The sequence below is a fragment of the Dromaius novaehollandiae genome, chromosome 3 (genome assembly GCF_036370855.1).
Source record: "Dromaius novaehollandiae isolate bDroNov1 chromosome 3, bDroNov1.hap1, whole genome shotgun sequence".
Classification (NCBI taxonomy): Eukaryota; Metazoa; Chordata; class Aves; order Casuariiformes; family Dromaiidae; genus Dromaius; species Dromaius novaehollandiae.
In genome coordinates, this window is record NC_088100.1 from 46929451 (window position 1) to 46949710 (window position 20260).

General features: G+C 36.4%; 1 protein-coding gene across 1 annotated transcript in view; it reads left to right on the forward strand.

Annotated features, from left to right (window-relative positions):
- GRIK2 (glutamate ionotropic receptor kainate type subunit 2) overlaps positions 1-20260 on the forward strand; it is a 438669-nt gene that overhangs the window by 143292 nt on the left and 275117 nt on the right. The window lies entirely within an intron of this gene.

The following is a 20260-nucleotide window of genomic DNA, read 5'->3' on the forward strand; positions in this document are numbered from 1 at the left end:
AGAAGGAGTCCTGTATTTTGGTTGCTAGGAGTTGGAAGAAAAGGAAGTTTGGAGGCTTATTTTTCAGATAATTTGCATTAGTTAATAATGAACTCCAGACTTTCCAGCAGAAATATACCAGTTTGCTTCCTTTACCCTATCTCACCCCAAAACTTCCATTTTGCCCTGACAGTGACATCTTTGAAAGATGCTTGAAAAAATTAACTCTTACATGAGTTCTGTCTAGTGGAGGTCAGAACCAAGAGCTGGTAAGAGGAAAATAGGACTGTACTGAAAGATACAAGGAAGCTACTTAGCCAAATGAGATATCTAACCTTTTCTGAAATGTTACTAACTTCATTCATGCCTCCTAAACTCTCATTAGCAAGAAAAAAGCACACTGAGCCTCAAAGTTCAGCAAACTGGATGTTTGTTGATACCATTGTTACATAACACTACTATCAATCTAAACCTGAAATACAAAAATAAAATTAAGAAATAACCAATACTTGTTACATGTTGAGGCTACCTGTAACAAGCCTCTAACTGCAAGATAGAGTGCAGTTACAGCAGCAAATAATGCCTGCTTACTATCTAAGTTCAAATAAGATGTATGTTTACCTAGTAAATGGGGAGAAGGAGACAATCAGAGATGGCAATGCATAAAACTATTTGCAACTCATTTCCTTTTCCATGCATTAAAAAAAAAGTCACTAAAGTTTAGGGGCTGTCTTTCTAAAAATTTGTTGGTTGACTTTGTTAAAGGTATAAGATAATTAAATTTTTTAAGGCAAGAAATACCTATTTTATTAAAATTTTCTTGAGACTTTTGTATTCTTTCTTGTTCTGAAATATGATAGGAAGTAAAAAATATCTCAAGTTTTAATGAAATGGAGATTGAAAAAGTAATCTGTATTTCAATGAAGCTGTTCTATAATTAGGTTTACATAACCTTAAATATTTCGCTTTGATTTAAATCATTTAGGGACTATATCTATATATGTATATATTTACTACAACCAGCTTACACTTTAAAACAGCCCTTTCAGTTAGAAAACAGTGATGTTTTAAGATTTTGAAACTAGCTTGATCAGTATTTTAAAATAACTATCTCCCTTCCACAAAAAGATTAACCAAAAAAATGTTTTCTGTTTAATAGCCTATTTCAAACTCCCCATTTTCTGAAAGGAAAATGTTGAACAATCATTGCTAGATCTAATCTCCTTGTAAAGAACATTGTGAAATTGGGGATGTAAGTATGAATGAAGATGGAGATTAAATTATATAATCTACAGACAGTATTTTTCTACCAGTGATTTCTGTAAACAGTTAAGAGCATGAGTTTTTTTAAATGTGGGTGGCTGGACTTTGAAAGTCAGAAATGAATAAGGAGACTCACAAATTTAGATTTTTAATAAGCATAAAGTATTATTTCTGGAAATATTTTCTTACTTTAAATTCATATTTCTTTTTAGAGTTGCCAGACTCTTCATAGCATGATACTGAGTATTCCGACTGATAAATAGTAATCCCTGCTACAACATCTTCTTTCTTGAAATCTGTTGCTCTCTGAGGAGACAGCAAAAAAAAGAATCAGTTTTAAAAAGCAACCCTCCCCCTTTTTTGTGGGGTTGGCCGTAAGTAAATTTAAAGTCTACTTTTTAAAGACTGCCAGTTTCTATTTGTCAGGAGCATCTCCTATGGATACTTCAAAGACTTCAAAGGCAGGACACGCTGCTGGGAAGTCCACGGCATCTCTTGCCTTTGAAGTACATATGGGAAAAACCCTTAGCTATGAGAAACTGTCAATCTTAAAGAAGTCGAGTTCAAATCTTCTTATAGCTCAGCTGCAAACTGTTTTTTTGGAGAAGGAGAGGGGGAAAAAAAAGCTTTTGAAAGGAAGCAGTTACTTTTGCTGAGGAAGAGGTCATCCCCAGCCATGGGGTAAGATAAATATTTGGTTGTGAACCGAAGATTGAAGCTGAATGTGTTAGTTTAAGCTAATAGTTAGAAACTACGTATTATAAGACTCCTTGTGCTATTTCAGACTCTGTTTCAAATCCATTAAAATAAAGGCAATGAAATCAAAAGATTTATCACTGCATGCATCTTTGTTTCTTCCATTTGGCCAGTGATTCCTTAATGCAAGACACATATCCATCTTATTTCCCTTTCCTTTGTTTCTCTTTTACTCACCAGCATTCTTTTCTCTCCTTTTTTGAAAAGTAGTTTAGGATGATAATGCCTGCCCTGTTTTATGATAATCACTGTGTTATGGATTTTCTTCTCCTCAATGGACAATTCCAAAAAGGATGCTTGTCATGACAATAATAATATGCTGCTATGGCAGTTACATTGCTCAATTTTTTATTATTAAAATTGATTCTTATTTTTTGACAAATTTACTTTATGTATTCCTATTATTACTTTATAAACATGGATACAGGTGGAAGTGATACTTTTCTTATAGAAGGCAGAAAAAAGTAGAAAACATGCATAAACTGTGTCTGCATTCTTCTCAAGATAAATTAAATCAAGCCTGGGAAGTTGCCCATACCCACAAATCTGAGAAGATTGTGGGTTTGTCCTTGGAGAAAGTAGGATTTTATTAGTATTATTATTTTAAGCCTGATTATCTTAATTACTAGGAATCAAATGTGATGAATTTCTTGGATAATTCTTAAAGTTTTACTCCCCTGCTAAATGCAAAGATACTCCACCCACCCTAAAGCATTCTAATAACAGCAGTGTTTTATTCATTCAGTATGGGATATTTCTTTTTGAGGACAGAGAAAAGGAAAGAGCTATGTGGTTATCTGACACCCTGTGGTCAGTAAAAGCCCATATGACTCCAGTTTCCTTCCCAGGAATGCACTGGAGACTGATACTTCAAGTGCACACTTTCACTGCCTCTTGACAGCACCATGGTGTCTTTTTGCATGCATGGCCCCTTGCCCTTATGCCAGATATGCGAGTCTAACAGGTAACAGAGCATATTCCTGATGCTATGTCAGGCACTCCAGACAAGTGTAGATGCAATCTTCCATCACATTGTTTGTATGCCTTTTAATCCTTAGTGTAGCTACCTTCAAAACATCCATGTGATGGGATGTGCCAAACAAACTTTCTTCAGAAAAAAAGGGAAGTCTGAACTTCAATCCAGACTTTTCCAATTGTAGATGAGAGCCCTAACTGCTGGCTGGTGATCACTTTCTTTTCTGGTATCCTCTGATGGTAGAAAGAGCAGTTATCAGCTTAAGTTAAAACAATCAAGACTTAATTTGGGGGTGAGGGGGAAGGGAGAGTATTATTCTTTATGGGTAATTGCTTACCAGAGCAGATTACTAAGTGTAATCACTAAGTAAGCATGTTTTGCTTCTACTAACCTACACTAGATACCTGCCATGCAATTTCCCAGTTCTTCTCCCTACTTAGACCTGCTGCTGCATCCACTTGATCTTGATCCACTTGATCCAATATGATCCGAGATTCAGTGTGGTATGGAGCATGTGATAATCCTCACTTAAGTCCCTGCTCAGTTTGAAATACCTGAGAAGTGTGAAACTCCACGCCCCTTTGTAGTAATGAACATTCACGTATCTAAAAGATCACCACCGAGTGGCTGTCACTGAGTTGTCAGTCTCCCTAGTCAAAGTGCCTGCAAGCTCTGTGGAGGATAAAATCTTGCTAAAGCAAGAAAAACAAAGCAACAAAAGCAACAACAAAGAGCAAGTTCATTTCTCTTCCTTTGTCCTGTACTTCTCTCCTTTTTCCATAAAGAGGAAGCTTTTTATGTGTGAATCAGGCCCTAGGGATGGGAATTAGGCTCTGCCTCAGCTTTATGATGTAGAGTTGCTAAGTCAGAGAAGATTACTCCATGGAGTACTGCTATTTTTCCTTATGTCAGTCTGGACACCAGGATTTTGGGCTGTCTTGCACTGATCAGACCAGCTGGCCTTTCGTCACAACTTCAGAGCTGGTAATGAGGAAAACATGATAACTTGGAACAGGAGAAAAATAAGGTTTTGCCAAGCTGAAATAGGGACAGAGATGTTTCTAAAATGATAGTCAATTAACACTAGGGAGAGCAATGATCAGGCAAGAGAAACTTTAAAAGGAGAGGATATAGAACCTTAAAAGGGAGGATAAATAGGCTGAACATAATGTAATGAAGAAGAGTAAAGCCTCTACAGATAGGATGAAGTAGATGAATAAACTAGAAATGTTAATTCCATCTTGTTTCACTTAGAAAAGATACAGTGCATTATAGTGGGGATGAGGTTGTAGGAATAACCATGATAACAGAATGGGCAAAAGTTTTAATATGATAGTAAGGCCTTCTACCTTGGTATTATTTTATGGAGTAGGCATTATGAGAGTACGTTGATTAGCCTGTTCTTTCACGGAAGAAAAAGGTTGTGATTACATTATCTGTGAATCTGTTTTTGTCAATATGCTTCCATCTGACTTTTTCACTTTAAATAATAGCTAGATCCTGCTTCCTTCTGTGATTTTGTTTCTCCCTTCATTCTAGTGTTCATGAGACATTTTTCATGTAGTCCAACTGTTGCACAGCCTAAAAATTGGCATGAGGCTCTTGAACACTTCTCTCAAAGGGGAGATTTTTTTCCCCTTAAAATAATTTATGGTCTCTTTGTTAATTAAATATCGCTAAACTGTCCATGGATACTAATTTAGTCCTTTAAAGAAAAGGGGGGAAATGGCAGCATGTTCAACAGATGCATGTCCTAATAGGTTTAGCTGCTCTCAAAACAGTAACTTAGCTTCTTCAAAATACTAAAATTTCAAGTACATATTCTAATCTCTTTGCTACAGAAAGCAGATTACATCAATTCTAAATGTAAGTTTGTGAATCCCAGAATTCTGGAGCAAGGTACACATAAACTGTTAGATGCCAGCACATTTAAATTACATATTTGCAGTGGCAACTAATGCTTTATGTAGATAAAGTTGATATAAACAGGGTTCTGTTTTTTTTTTTCTTAATTAACATTTGTTGTGGTCTTGGGTGAATGAGTATAAACACCAAAAATCTGTTGCATCTATGAACAGAAGCCAAAGTAAAAGCTGGAAAAAAAACGATTTCAGGAATAAAAATGTTTTGTGTTGTTTTTTAGTATTGAACCATGTGGTTAAATTTAAATGAAGGAAAGAGAAAGATGTCATGTTGTTGATATTTTCACAATAGTGTGTGTGTGCATGCACGCACATGTGTATATAGTAAATAAAACTAGAATTTCCTCCTTGTGAGGGTATTAAAATTTACATTATCTTATTTCTGAAGATAAGGTTCTGCTACCTTGTGTGATTAAATTTTTTTTTTTTTTTTTTTTTTTTTTACTGACAATAAAAGAGGACAGCCACTTACCTTTGCAGTTATTGTAACTTTAGTCTCAGGGAAATTACCTATCTTGGGGAAAAATGGAGGGTGTGTGTGTGACTGCAGATGGCTAGCATTACTGAAACATCAAGAAAAAAAGCTTGCAATTGAACCAAAGGTAAAACTTGGCTCAGGAAGAAAATTTAAGCAGAATATATGCAGTGTACTCTAAAGATGAGAAAAGGTGTTCAAGAAACTTTAGAGAAAAGGCAGGCTGGAGAGAAAGGACAGAAAATGAGATGGTCTAAAAAGGCTGCTCATCTCTCTGTTTTTCTGTAAATGAATTGAGTAACATGTAAATTTATGTGAAAAGCTATTCTCCTTTATAAACATGTCTGCATATATAGGGTCTATTCAGAATAGTTCTATAGCAGAATGGGGAAAAAAAAAGACTGAAATAAGTTGCCAGTGCTGCATTATTTGTTAAATATTCAATAACAGCAGATTTCATCAGAGTCCAGGAGGCAAGACTTCAGTCTTGCTGATCGACAGTACAAACCTATAAACTGACATGGCACACATACAGTAGAATATATTTCAAGATTCAAAGTTTGATATAGAAGGATAGCATCTATCCAAGAAGAAACAGTAGGGGAAAAAGGAGGAGAGGTGCTGTATTGAATGAAGATAATCTGAGGTACATGGTCAATGGTCCACAATACAGTAGGAGACGTCTTTTGGGAACAATGCTGTAATTATCTTAAAAAAAAAAAGTGGAGTATTGTCACTGTAATTGCATTGCTGTTGATCAAGATCCATAACAAACCACTAATCACAAAAATTAGGTGAAGGAAGCTTTTTTTCCTCTCCTCTTTAGAATAATCTAACAAAATTATCTAAAGCCAAGAGTTTGTTATCCAGAAATATCTTAAATTAGGTGTTCACGAAAAAGAAGTACAGAAGGAACACAGTTCTTACAATGTTCTTAGAAAGACGTTATAAGTCCTTAGCATAAATATATATATATATATTTAATGCTGAAAATACTGAATGCCCATTTATGAGAGCTTCTTGTGTTATTCCTGATAGTGAAGCAATGTATGGAAATGGAAAATGATGTAATATTGGGGAAGGACAAAACAGCAAAATATACTTAGTAGAATTTAAGGAAGTGGTTGTCGTTAAAACTGGAATTTCTGTCAATGGAATTAGTTGGAAAGCAAGTCTAAAGGGAAGAGGATTGAGGTCAGTCGAGTTTCTTAAACAATACTGAAGTTTAAGAAAAAAACAAAACCAAAAAAGAGTTGCCAAGGGACCTAAGTTTTCAAATCACCTGAGTAAGAGACTTTTGAAACACTTAAAATGAAGTAATCTCAGAGATTTTAATTATTATCTTTTGAGAACTCATGGATGATAGGTGAAGTTCTAGAAGTCTGGAGACAGTAGATAAGCCCAGATTAATTCCAGCTTAGATATTTATTTATATTTCTAACATGCAAGTCATCCATCTGTTCCTGATAACTACTTTGTTAATTTGGAACCTGCTTAAAATTAGATAGGATAAACTGAGGCTGTAGGGCCCCCTCCCCCCTCTTTTCTCCTTCTTCTCCTTCTTCTTCTAATAGACTAGTCACCTGAATTTTGATTTCTGGAAAAATATTGGAAAAATAATCAAACTCTTTACTTGCAAACACTTAAAAGGTCACAAGGTGATGACTGTCAAGATTGTTTTGTCAAGAGCAAATAATGTAAAATCAGACTAATTGCCTCCTGTGACAGGTCAACACATCTTATGGGTAAGGAAAAAGCAGTAGCTATGATAAATCTTGACTTAAGAAAGTCATATTGTTAAAGGTGACTTTCTTATATGCAAATTAGAGAAATAGGATCCTTATAAAACTTTTGTCAAATGGGTACAAAAAGTAATAAGATATGCTTATTGGTTATGGCTTATTGCAAAGCTGAAAGGATATACTGAACAGAGTTCATCTTATGGTATTAAGACATACACATTATGTATGCAGATGATAAACTCAGAAGTTGCACCACTCTATAAAAATTATTTGTGTTAAAATATCTTAATAGCTATCTACGAAATGTAAGATGTTGCAATTGTGGATAGTAAACTAAGCACGAGTCAACATCGTAATTACAAAAAAGAAAACTTAACAGTGTATTGTACTCAGATGTATGACATGGAGTTTCATGTGTAAGAAATTCCCAGGTAATTCCACTTTAATCTGCACAAGCAAGGCATCACACTATATTACATTGCTATTTGTAGCAGACCTCAAAAAAATGAGGGCCCCCAGAACTCTCTATCCTCTGTGTTAATGAAACAGATGTTTAAACTTGTAGCAGAAAGGATTTAGCTAGAAACATGTAGGTTAGAATGAGGGAACAGATATCCCTGAGGGGTTGTGGAATCTCCATTTTGGGAGATTTTTTTCCTTTTTTTTTCTTTTAGAGTAGCAAAGTTTTCATACTACTTTTCCTAGACAACACAAAAAATACAGGTCAAAGTGACCTCTTAAGCTCACTATCAGGACTATTTCCTACCATTGCTGTAATTACTCCTCTGACTTGAGTGAAGCTGCTATTGAATATGCAGAAATAGTCAATTATAAATTATTATTAAGTTATGCCATAGATAGTGTTTTCTCAGATTTGATTTATATTAGATGTTAGTAAGATGAAAATTACATCTCTATAGGTTTTCGTAGATTTATACTCTTTGGTCTTGTGCAATTTTCACTAGCATTTATTCTAGGTCTAACAAGCAGGTGCAGAATCTTCAATACTGGTTTCTTTTGAAGGGTTGAGATGGGTATGCTGTCTGGAAATAAGTAGACTTGTATATCTTTATGAAAGATTTAGAGGGGGATGGGATAGCTTAGCACAGCACGCTAAACTAGAACATTATTTTTGTGCATTTCAATTTGTGCATTAAAAGTTCAATAGTTATCTATTCTGTATTTTTTAATGAAATCAGTGAATATCTAATAGATAGATTTGCCCAGGGAAACAAAGCAGACTTGAGGCTCCCCAAGAGTATCAGCTGGTATGGCGTGTGGTTCTCCTCCACATCTGTTCAATTCTTTAGTCAGACAGGGACTGTGATTGCAACTGTAAAGACATCCAACATTTTAATGGAATCTTCTCATTGAGGACAAATGGTTCTTAGTGCCTCCTAATAAACTTTTGGCAGAACTATAATAATTTATATCACAAATAACCTTCATTTGTTTTTAGAAAATGAAGAAATATTTCCAAACTGATTACATATTGCATAATATTTTTTAAGTACAGAGTGTTTCAAGTGCTACACACAGTAATTCCAAGTGAAAATACAGTTAGTAATTATGTGCTAAACCTAATTACTGTATTTGGATGTAGCTGATTACTTAGTTTGGTGTATTTCTTTTCTAAGAAAGTTTTTGTATCATTTATTCTGTAAAGCTTGAAAATATTTTGCTGGTATCATATAAAAGTGCTAGAGGTAAGGAAGATTTTGCGAAGTTAATATTTCACTTTCAAAGTTTTTAAAAATTTTTAGACTACAGAGGTTAAGAATTTTTTTTTAACTAGCAGTCTGAAGAGAAATAGGTTAAATTCAGTTATTCTTTTATTGGTAAATTGAACTGTAGTACTTCTTTGAGAATAATTCTATAGAGATCAAAATTAATTAACTGTGTGAAAAGAAAATTAAATGGTATCAAATTAAACACACAATGCATAAGTCTAGCCTATCTTTTAGGGAAACATACCAGAGGCTCCCCCTGCTTTTGCCAAAAATTGAATTTGGACTTATTTGAACAAGACACAGTGTTTGTCTTGTTATAAAAAGAAGACTACACAGTTAAAAGAAAAATGAAATAAATCGAAGTACTTTACAGAATTTTTCTATAAGACTAAAGAGCAGAATTGGAGACAATATTTTCAGAAATTATTGGATTGTCAATGAATATACTCCAGAGAGTACTTTAAATTATTTTGCTTTTGTGGCTTCATATAACCTTAAGAATTTAAGTCTTACAGAAAAATGGCTAGGGAACTGATCAAAATAATTCTTACTTTCTTGCATGAAGCCTGGTACTTCTTATTCACTTTTTTTCAAATAGGAAAAGATGTCAAAGACAAAACAATTTAGTAAAAAATGAAAATGGAAACATAATCAGTATCATATGTTGCAGGTACATAAATTCAAACAACTCAGAATTAGCCAAATGTGCCACACTTCTACTTCAGTATTAAATATTTTGTCATCTGGTTGGAGGAATGTTGTGAAATATGCTTGAAACATCGAGCACTAAGTGAATCACTCTTGGTCTTAGATCAAATATTCCCATCTTCATTTCCAGATTTTTCTTTGCTCACGCACACTCTCTCTCACTCTTACCAACTTTTGTAACAAAAAATTAACTGCTTTTGTTTCCAACAATAAATGTGCATATTCAGTGTTATTTACCTAGCAGAAATTCCAGTTTAAAATGTTCACTTATGCTTCTTTTCCAACCAAGTCTATTCAGATCTCTAGTAAATATTTCTTACATAATGTGTGATAGTTTGATATAATAGTGATACTTCTATGGTATGGCTGGAAATTGTTAAACTTGTTGTACTGCTTTTTTACATCGATTCTGACAGCTTTGACAAAAGCCATTTTTTTCCTTTCACTGTAGTAGATCACGTTTTGTTCCTTGTCCTCATTAAGCTACATTGCTCATAGATGGCAGTCACTTCAGAGATTATACTTCCCCCATTAAATTGTGTCCAAGAATTTTTTTTGAAATGCACAGGACTGTTAATTGTCATTGCTGTCATCACCATCACACTCTGAATTAAAGCTAAAGCTTTCAGAGCACTTTCACCTGATAACCACAAAACAGAATAACAGCAATATTTCAAACCATGCTTATCATAATAGTCAGAGCCACATACGTAAAGGAATGTCACGTGTGGTTGGAGACCAGAAAAACATGACAATTCTTATGTAGAAGGCTTAATGCTTAGCAATGTTTTATTCAATTATATTAAATTATTTTTTGCTTATTTTCACACTTTAAGTATAGAGGTGAGGGAAGGAATGGACTGTTCGGTTTTTTTTCTAGCTGCTGTGTGCTGCAGCTTGTACGTACTCAGGGGCTATAAACAAACTCATTTTCTTCATTTTCTCATGATGACCTTAAAGACCAAAATCTTTCCATGAACTTGAGGTCTTTTCTGAACTTGTACAGTGGATTGATTCCCTCTTGTGGAACTCTGTGGGATGGGGTAGAGGTTTTTTTCATAGTAGTGCAGAAAGTCATTATCAGAACAGAACTGAACATGGGAATTGGCTGAATTGGGGTTGGCTATTTGAAACTAACTACAAAACAGGGGCACACACATGCTCTGACATGTGCTCACTTACATATTTAAGGAAAACAATAAAACAGATGCGCTTCAATTCCATCTGGTTATGTTGAAACAGCTGTAAAGTAAAATGGATTTAGCATTCAGATGCTGAGACTCGAGACACAAAAATTAAGTGATATGTACAGTATCACAATGGAAGTCTGTCTACCTGGAGTTAAACCCATATCCCTGTTTTTCTCATTCAGTGATTTTAACCCTAAGGCTAATCTCCTGTCAATGGGTTCTTAGTAGTCTCAACTTTGATATTAATTCTGATTGTTCTTTTAAATACTGCTGCTTCTCTATATTGAGTAAGTCCGTTCCAAAAGAGAAACTTGTTTTGTAGTCTAAAAGAAAGTAGTCTTCAGTCTAGACTAGACACTTTTAGGTCTCTCATAATAATGAAGTTCGTATCTCACATACATATACGCACACATGCACACACAGACACACTCACCCACCCCTCCACTTAAAACATACAGTTCTGCCTATTTTTTTGTTTTAGAAAGGAGCATCTTCCCATGATTATAGTATTTCTTAGTATCTGCAGTGAGTGCAGACTAAGAAAAACTAGAGCTGCTGTGCTCTAAGCCCTCCTGAAGTCCAACACTGGTTACATTAGCGTCACTTTGTAGAAGTGCAGGTCAGGGAATACAAGAAAAGCTCCCCAACCTGGCTTCATACACCTATATCACTTTTATGATTACAGTTGATGCTAGGTTCTCCAGTGAAGTAGCCTAAGTTTGTTTGAGCTGACATTGACCAAAGACAGAAAAGATTGCCAGTGTTGATGGTCTTATCAGGTCCGCCCTGCCCATGTTGGAAATAAATGTCACCTAAGGTTTGGGGACTGGACTTTCTCTCCTAATGTGCCTAGAGGGCACTAATTACTGAGTCTGAGCATGGACTTGAACCCAAAAGTGCAGATATGAGGGCAAATCAGGCATCAGCTCCTTAACACTTAACCTTTAGAGCTCAGGTCAATTTTTGGAACCAAAGACATTCTTCCTCCATATATACTTTACCATTGAATTAGTTTGTTTTTAATGAAGGAAACTGTTATGCCTTTAACGTGAAAATAGACATCTAAAACATTGTAAATAATGAGCTTTGTAGCTCATGCAAAATTATCTTATTCTTGATAAATATCTAGCTGTCTGTGATAGAGATACAGAATAACACACACCTAAACATGTCAGCATGAGGGCAAGATGAATGTTGGGGGAATGTATCATAGTCACAGTTAGGGACAGTGGGAGACCAAGTGAGCGAGAGGCATAGTTCTTAGTCCTAGAAATCTTGTTCCAGCAGACAATTATGTCAGTGAATGGGTTGTTGGCATCAGTACCATGATTCTCCGAAGTCTTGTACCTGGAGAAGAAGATTTAGTCTCAGTCCAGTCTAGACAACAAACACTACTAGAAGAGATGGGTTTGGGAAAAGAAATAGCAGTAGGAGAGAGCTAGCTAGCTAAACTGAAAAGTATTCTCTGATTACTGGCATGACTTTCACCCAAAAGGATGAAAATGTATTCAGTTGAAAGTAATATAGCTTTTCTTTGGCATTTCATACTTAAGGACACATAATTGTTTTTTCAATGTGACTGAAACTTTCATTAGTGATATGCTCAGAAGAAATACATTTTTCTAAAAACAAACAAACAAAAAAAAAACAAGCAAGCCCTTGAGGATCAGATTATTCCTATCTGTATTAAATGCTGTTTTTGAAGCACTGTACCTTCTTTAGATGTGTTTAGATGGGGGCCGTGAAGCCTGGAATGAGCTCACCAATATATGGGTGAATATGTCAACATAGTCTAAGAATGTTCTGATTTATAAACAAGAATCCTTCTGTATCTCTGAGGATGACTTAGGGGTGGTAGATTATAAAGTACTCTTTGATAAGGAGGTAAGGACAGGTAGTTTGGAGCTATAGAGCCTCTACACACCTACACTTTTTTACCCTCCTCATCCCTCGGAGGGAAATCTTGGCATACAAAGACACTTTTAGAGTTCATTCTAGCAAATACTGTTATTGTCATGGGTGACTAGTGTATCTAGGCTTGCCCTAATGAATCCAGTTTTTAAATTTTCAGCTGAAATTATTCTAAACAGGACAGCTATACTGACTAGGGTCTTGTTATACAGGATTTACTTTGGCAAGACAGCTACTGAAGTCAGTTATCACATACTTTTCTTTCTTTTTACTGATGTACCGCTATCATTTTTCTGGTAGGAATTGAGATGAACGATAGAAAAATATTTATGTCAGCATAAAATGAGAGAGCTTTGAACTTCATGTCACCTCCATTGAATTACAGAGTATTTTTAATATTGCAAATTGAAAATGGCATAAATCTCTAATGCAGTTATACATATACATATATATATATGTATATGTAGCATGCTGATTATTGTCTAATGTCTGTGCTCCATCTACAAGACAGAAGAAAAATGCTAAAATGTCGGACTCTAAAGCTGGTGACAAGGAGGACTCTAAGGCTGGTAACAAGGAGCTGGATTTAATGTATTTACAATAAGAAAATAAATTTTTCTGGACTAAATATCTCAAGGTTTCTTTCTTAAAGCACACTTTCTATTAAGGACACATTAGATCATTTTAGTATCATATTTAATGGGGTTTAAATATAACTGATGACAATTTTAAGACTGCTTCACATTGCCAGAATTGGGTAAAGTGATCTTACTGTAATAGAAAGGCTAAATATGAATACATGAGAATGCTCCATCAGTCTGTCCTTTTCTTAATTTCTATTTTCTTCTTTTTACTTTTCTTAATGATGTTTCTGTATCATGCCATTATAACCAAAGAAGCACAGAGCAGCTGACTGTTCCTGTAGTCCTGTTAGCAGGTGCAATTTCTCAAAGATTGATTTTTCTTTTTTTCTTGGTTAATCCTTCACCAGAGGTATTTTTTAAGTGGAAGATGAGGCAGATAAAACTATTTCTGAGAATTCACGAGTAATCTGTTCAGAATGTTCAAGATCTGTGAATCATTCTTTAACAATGAACTGTTCTGGTTGATTCGAAGCATGCTATCAATGCCCAATAAACTCGCATTCTCTTCTTTCCTACCCATATGCTTTTCAAAGTTCAAAATGCAAGGTTATTTTTTCTAAGATATAAGCAGAAAAACTGGGGCAGAGAGGAGGAGAAGGGTACTGAGAGGGGTGGGAGGAGAGAGCCTTCTGAAAACAGAAAAAAACTATTCTGACAGCTCAACAAGGAAATATATTACTATTTCTGAATTTTGCGAGATTTTGAAGATAGGATTAGCCTTTAATAGAGAATTAGTGTTCTTTTGTACAGAAAAAGGTTCATGTGTTCAGCCTATTGCAAAATGCATTTGCTTGCATTCTTCCTGTGCAGCATAAAGGCAGCATTAACAGAAATGATAAATAGTTTGATGAGCTGGCCAGGTGGCATAGCAATGGCTTGCAAGACTGCTGAGCTAGAGACACAGGTTTTAAAACAAACTTTGGACTCTTGCTTCCTGGACTGGTTGAAGTTGAACATGTCGAGGAGGTAATGTGATTGATCTCTTTGGAGGAAGCTGCCAGCTGGAGAGCTCACAAACTGCTCCTTCAGGATTCTCCTTAAAGATGAATTGATGGCAGCTTCTGAAAAGAGTTACTCACACCGCCTTCTTCCCAGCCATTCAGAGGTAAGACTCAAACACAGTGGCTGCTAAAAGAAGGAATTGAGAGTTTAAAGGGACAGGAAAAAGGTGTCCTTGGTGAAAGAAACTGCAGGAAGTACATTCCTAAAATACAGCAATTATTTTGCTTCTATACTGTTGTAAAATAGATTTTTCAAGAGCTTGGCTATTCAAATTGTTTTGTTTTTTTCTTTCCATCACACTAGGATTCTGTAATGAAATAAAATAAGAGGTCAGCATTTCATCTGAGGGCTGTATTTCATTTTATGTTGTAAATCAAGTTATATTAAAAATGCTCCAGGCTGAGATTTGTGCTTTTGTGTTGAAAAATATCTCCTCAAAATCATGGTGAAGAAATGAATTGTTTTGTCTTTAGCTTCACTGTCCTTGTAGTTCTCCTAATTGTTCCTCCCTTCATTGGAGGCTGTTACCTCTTTTTCTGATTAGAAAGAGCTACAATAAGTGCTTTTTTGAAATTGTCCCTTGCTAATCCAGAGACTTATTTCTCAGTGTGTAACAGCTGGCTACTCTGATCCTGAGTAACCAACTTGTCCATTTCATCCATATGACAGACAATAACAGAGAAAGTTCCTTTGGGACTTACATTAACTCAGAAAATTAAGAAAAACAGTTAATGTATAAATACTCAATGTTTTTTGACCTAAAGCTAGCCTGTGTCTAGCACTTTTATCTACCTACATGGAGGGTAGAAAGGTAAAAATGCAGCCCCATGGATGACAGGGGATGGCAGCCCTATGGACACAGTAAGAAGCAGTCCTCCTAGAGTCTTGGGGGCCTCAGTCATCCAAATGGGCTGTAATAGTATGAGGAAGAAGTGAAAATACAAATAAAAGAAATTTTGGCAACACCTGACAAGGTAAGCTAACAAGGAATTACTTTGTGTCTTGCAGCACCTGACGTATTCAGGACTATAAGAAATGGACTAAACAAGCTAGATCTCATTTTGATAAGCGGAGGACACAAGTTTTAGTGAAGGAAACCTTAAATGTACCTTGTCCTATAACTGATTGTAGAAAATGAAACTTAAGCACAGATTGCTTTTATAAAGATGCTAGGAAACCTCATTCCCTGTGGCAGAACTTATTTATATCACATGTGGATTCCCTGGTTACTTCTGAACTGCATGGTGTTTTAATCTCCTGGATATTTTTTGGCTTGTGCACCTACTTCCTACAGAACCCAGGCTGTCTGGGTGGGGAGGGGAGAGGAGAAGAGCGGTGACTCCCAGCGGTCAGGATACCATTACTGTCCATGCCTGGCCCCAGGTGCTACCCATAACATATAGGAGCTTGTTCCTTTAGGCCACATATACATCTTTTCAGTACTTAGATTTTTCCTAGGTAACAAAAAATGAGCTGCTATTCAATATTTAACACAGAAAACACCGAAAAAAAAAACCCCTATTCAAAATTGTCAGACAATGTTATAGGCAAAACTGCTTCAAGTCGGGGACTTCTCTTTAACTACCAGTCACCACAAACTTCTGATCATTGATTTTGGTATTAAGGAGGACAAAAAAAAAAAAAAAAAAAAAAAAAAAAAAAAAAACACCTAGAGAAACGCCTGTCTTTCCCCACTGTAGAGCAAAAAGAAAGTGCTTTCTGTATATTCACAAGTTACACTTGATCCATCAAAATTTCTCCAGTGCAGTGATGGGGAACAGAAGAGGTTGAAGGTGTTTTGCTTGACGGTTTTCTGTTTCTTTGCATGCCATGTATTTTTTCTATCACTCTGGGCTGCAGCCCCTCGGCGGGGTGTCACCACCCCAGTTTGGGTGTCCCGCGGCCACAGTCCCTCACACGATGGCATGGAGCTCCCTCCCTGCAAAAGCCTGTCGCCAACCCAGCCGGTTTCTTTTTTGAATATTTTTCAGCCTCCTTCTGACACTCCATCTTCTCCCCTCTCCCACTGCTCCCTCCACTGTTGATTACACCAGCTTCAGAGCAGGCTAGAGCCGGCTGGAACCAGCCATGACCGGCGTGTGCTGGTTGGGCACCCCGGCAGCCCCCTGCTTCTTCTCAGCGCTTGTGGCTTCTGCCGGACGCAGGCAATAATCTCCAGCATGTTTCAGCTCCCTTATCTTCACCCAAGTGTAATGGGGAGGCAAAAGTAAAGAGAATGTGTATTTTTGTTTCTCAGGTTATATTGTAGGATTTTTACTGAGGGAATTCATTTGGTGGTTTTTCCTTTGGCAGGAAAAATGAATTTCTCCTCATGCGCCATAGTTCTGTGCTTAACACAAATAACGCAGCAGGAATATTAGAAGCATACTGTATTTTATGAGGTCCATTAAAAATGAGGCTAGCAGATTTAACCGCAGGCTATATCTAGTTCCTAGTTATGGTATGGAAGGAAACTTTCAGCTTTTGCTTTATGCTTGGTAGAGTTTTCTTTCGAAGTGTGAGCCACATCTGAAAAATCTGGACTAGCATCCAGACTCTCTCCCACAGATGTTTTAGTGAGGAGATGGTATTTCTCAGCACTTAACCGGTCTCTGTCCTTATGTAGAAATAAAAGCACCACCCAGAGGTACGCTAAGCACTGTGTGCTTTTTGTTCTGTGAGGTGTTTCTTTGTAGTAGGAGCTGTAGGGTGATTAGTGTGAGAGTTATTGCCCATGCCATAGCTTCAGGATAATTCCCTGCCCTGCGTATTTTCTGCAGTGCCATATCTGTGGGACTCTGTGCAGGAGGCGGCAGCCCCTGCGAGTGAGAGATTTTTGCTCTCCAAACCGTTCCCGAGGGAGCCTGGCAAGCTGGAAACTGTTGAATTTGTGCCAGCATGGATTTATTTTATAAGTGTGATTGAGGATGAACAAATATTTATTGTTGTGAATGGCCCAGTGGACTACCAAAGTGAGTCATTTAGTAGACTGGAACATGTTTTGTGGCCGACATAATTCATCTGAACTTAATAAATACTACTGGTGATGCATGTCCAGGAGAGTCAATAAAAAATACACCGTCAAAAACTTACAAATAGAAGTAAGTGTTAACTGTAGCTGTTGCTGTAAATGTTAGAGTAATCACTGAAAATATGAACAAGAATACTGCACATTAAAAACTTAAAGTTGCTTTTTTATTTCACATTGCTGAGGGCAGGAAAAAAAACTTAGCTTTGAAATACCTGGAATTTACGTCACAGATGTGCTTTTTCTTTAAAATATGGTTTGAGACAATTCAATAGTTACTATGTATGTGTCTTGACAGTTAGAAGCCCTAAATATTTTTTTCATATGCTTTCATGCACCCTTATACAGCACCAGCACTGAGGTCGGTCAGTGCACTAGAGAGGTGTGTGTATTCTCCTGTTTCCCCCCCCCCCCCCCCTTTTTAGGTTTCTCTGGTTGTTTCTATAGTGTCCCTACTGCCATCATGATGTTCTGCTTTGATGTTTTTGCTCATCATATCTCTCTCAGATATACAGATCCCCCTACTAAGCAGTATGTAGCCCCTGCCATACACACATGCAATTGCTTTTAGACTCCAGGGGAAACCCTTTAGACTGTATGGCTCAAATTTCTATCCTGTGTGTTTCTTAATGGATAAACTTCTGTACACTTGATAAAATACTTCGCAGCTATCAGAAAATATCAATTAGCAGTCTCTGTCTCAGGCAGAGATGCATGAACACATCAAGACCAATCTGTGCCATTGGTGTTTCCATTACAAAAAGAATGCCCAGGCCAACCACCCCGAACACATGTTGTAGGGAGCCTTCCATCTCTTCAGCAGACCATCTGGTTTTCGTGCATTACATCTCTGAAGGGTTATTACATTCCTAAACGGTTTTGTTTTCTGACTGATTTTTCGTTCAGACACAGCACTTATCGGAGGGTTCTCACTGACAGGTTTTAATTGCTCTGATATTAGTTCCTGCAACTGCTAATCTTCTTTTTCAAATTTTGGCAGGATTTTTCCTTTCTCTCTGGAAGCCCTATCATGGCAAGATTTATGAAGAGAAGGACTTTCTTTTTTTAATTCTTGAACAGGCCATTTAGGCTCATGAGGAGAACATGGTGGTGCCCACTTTGCTTACCTTCTTGGATAATGCTCTGAAATGGAAAGAAGCTTGGAAGGAGCTATTTAAATTGTTGGCTCTCACCCCTTGCAGTCGCTGTGAGCCATAGAATACATATTTATATCAGAAGAGTATTGCAAGACATCTACTTCACAAGCTCCTCTAATCACAAAATGCTTCTCACCATTCTGTAACAATCCTTGGACCTACAGTAAAAGACCGAAAATGTAAAAAATCTGTGCAAGGAATAGGGGTAAATCTAGGGAATTGTCAATTTATAATGTCCTGCATTTACTCAGTAAAATTTTGAACTTCTTGCACTTGCTACAGAGAAAAGCAGCCTCCTTTTTTTCATTCCTTCTGTTCTATCTTAATGTTCCTTCACAATCTTAAATGCCCTTCCCGTCTCCAAATTCAGTGATGGATTTAACACTTGAGAATATGAGTAAGGCATAAAAATTAGGCACTTTGCCCTTATAAGTAAACAATGCTTTAAAAGAACAAATAGCATGTGATCAATAAAGAACAATCAGATTTCCTTTTTGCTCTTGAGATATGAAAAATACTGAATTTGGTACTTGTATAGAAAAATGGAACTTCATGAATCACTTCTATGTCTTATCTAATTAAATTAATTTTGCAATTCTTTCCATAAATATAATAAGCTTTATCCGAAAGTGGTTCTGATTCCAGAACACTACACAAGAGAGTAAAGCTACTTCTGTCTCTCTTGCTATTCTTGAGTATTTCAGAGGTACAAGGTCCTGAATATCTCTGTACACCAAAGTTTGTTCTTTCTTTTTTTTTCCTCCCCTCTCCAGTCTCCTAAATCTGCCATTTTTTCCCCCTGTGTTACTGTTCCTAAGGGTGATGTGACTGATTCAGATAGATACATATCACCAGTTCACACACTGGCAGCTCATACATCGTTTATCTGTTATATGGCAACACATTTTTCAGCACTAGCTGACTTGAACTGACTTGGCTGTTTGAAAGACTTCTTTTTGCCTGCCTTCTGAATCATATTTGACCAGTGGAGCCTCAAAACGCTGGAATTCTTTTTCGGGCAGTCTATCATACTACCTGTCCCATACTGCTACTCTTGTGCTTTGTAGGAGTTCTTAAGTGGAAGATGCATAGGTATTACAGCAAGTGAGAAGCTGGCAGGACTTTGTGTTTGAGAGAGACTCAACTTTGAAATGTGATCCTTCCCTCAATGGGAAATCATCTTAATTTTTTGACCTCAAGGGCACACAGTCCACTTCATTTATTTTTATTAACTGAAAGGGAATGGAAAAGGATTGGAGACAATCCTACATATTCTTGCTCACATGTTTTTATCAGTTATTGTTGAGAGGGTGGTTAGTGGCTATGGGGTATGCAAGGTTTTGTTCATTTTAAAGCTGTACTTTCAGACAATTGGCTGGATGATTTGAAAGTGATGCCAATTTGCAGTTGATGTATAAGCACTTGGTTAAAGGGAAAAAAAAAGCTTTTAAGTATATTTATTCAAGATGATTAAGAAATCAAGATGATTAAGAAAATAAGTATTAACCCCGCTTAAGCTTCCATTAATACATTCATTCATTTTCTGTAAATATCATTACTTTATTTCAGGTAAAAATGGCAAGTTTTCTTGTTTTTCTTTTGTTTTGTTTGAGTTACAGTTTCTAAAAGTACTATTTTCACAACCACATAGATTCACATCTGCTATTCAACCAGAAGTCACATATGCCATAGCTATTACTTCTCTGTGTCTTAGCCAGGAGGGATCGGGTCTAGTTGTGGGTTCAGTTTCCATATCTGTTGTGCTCTCAGCATCTCT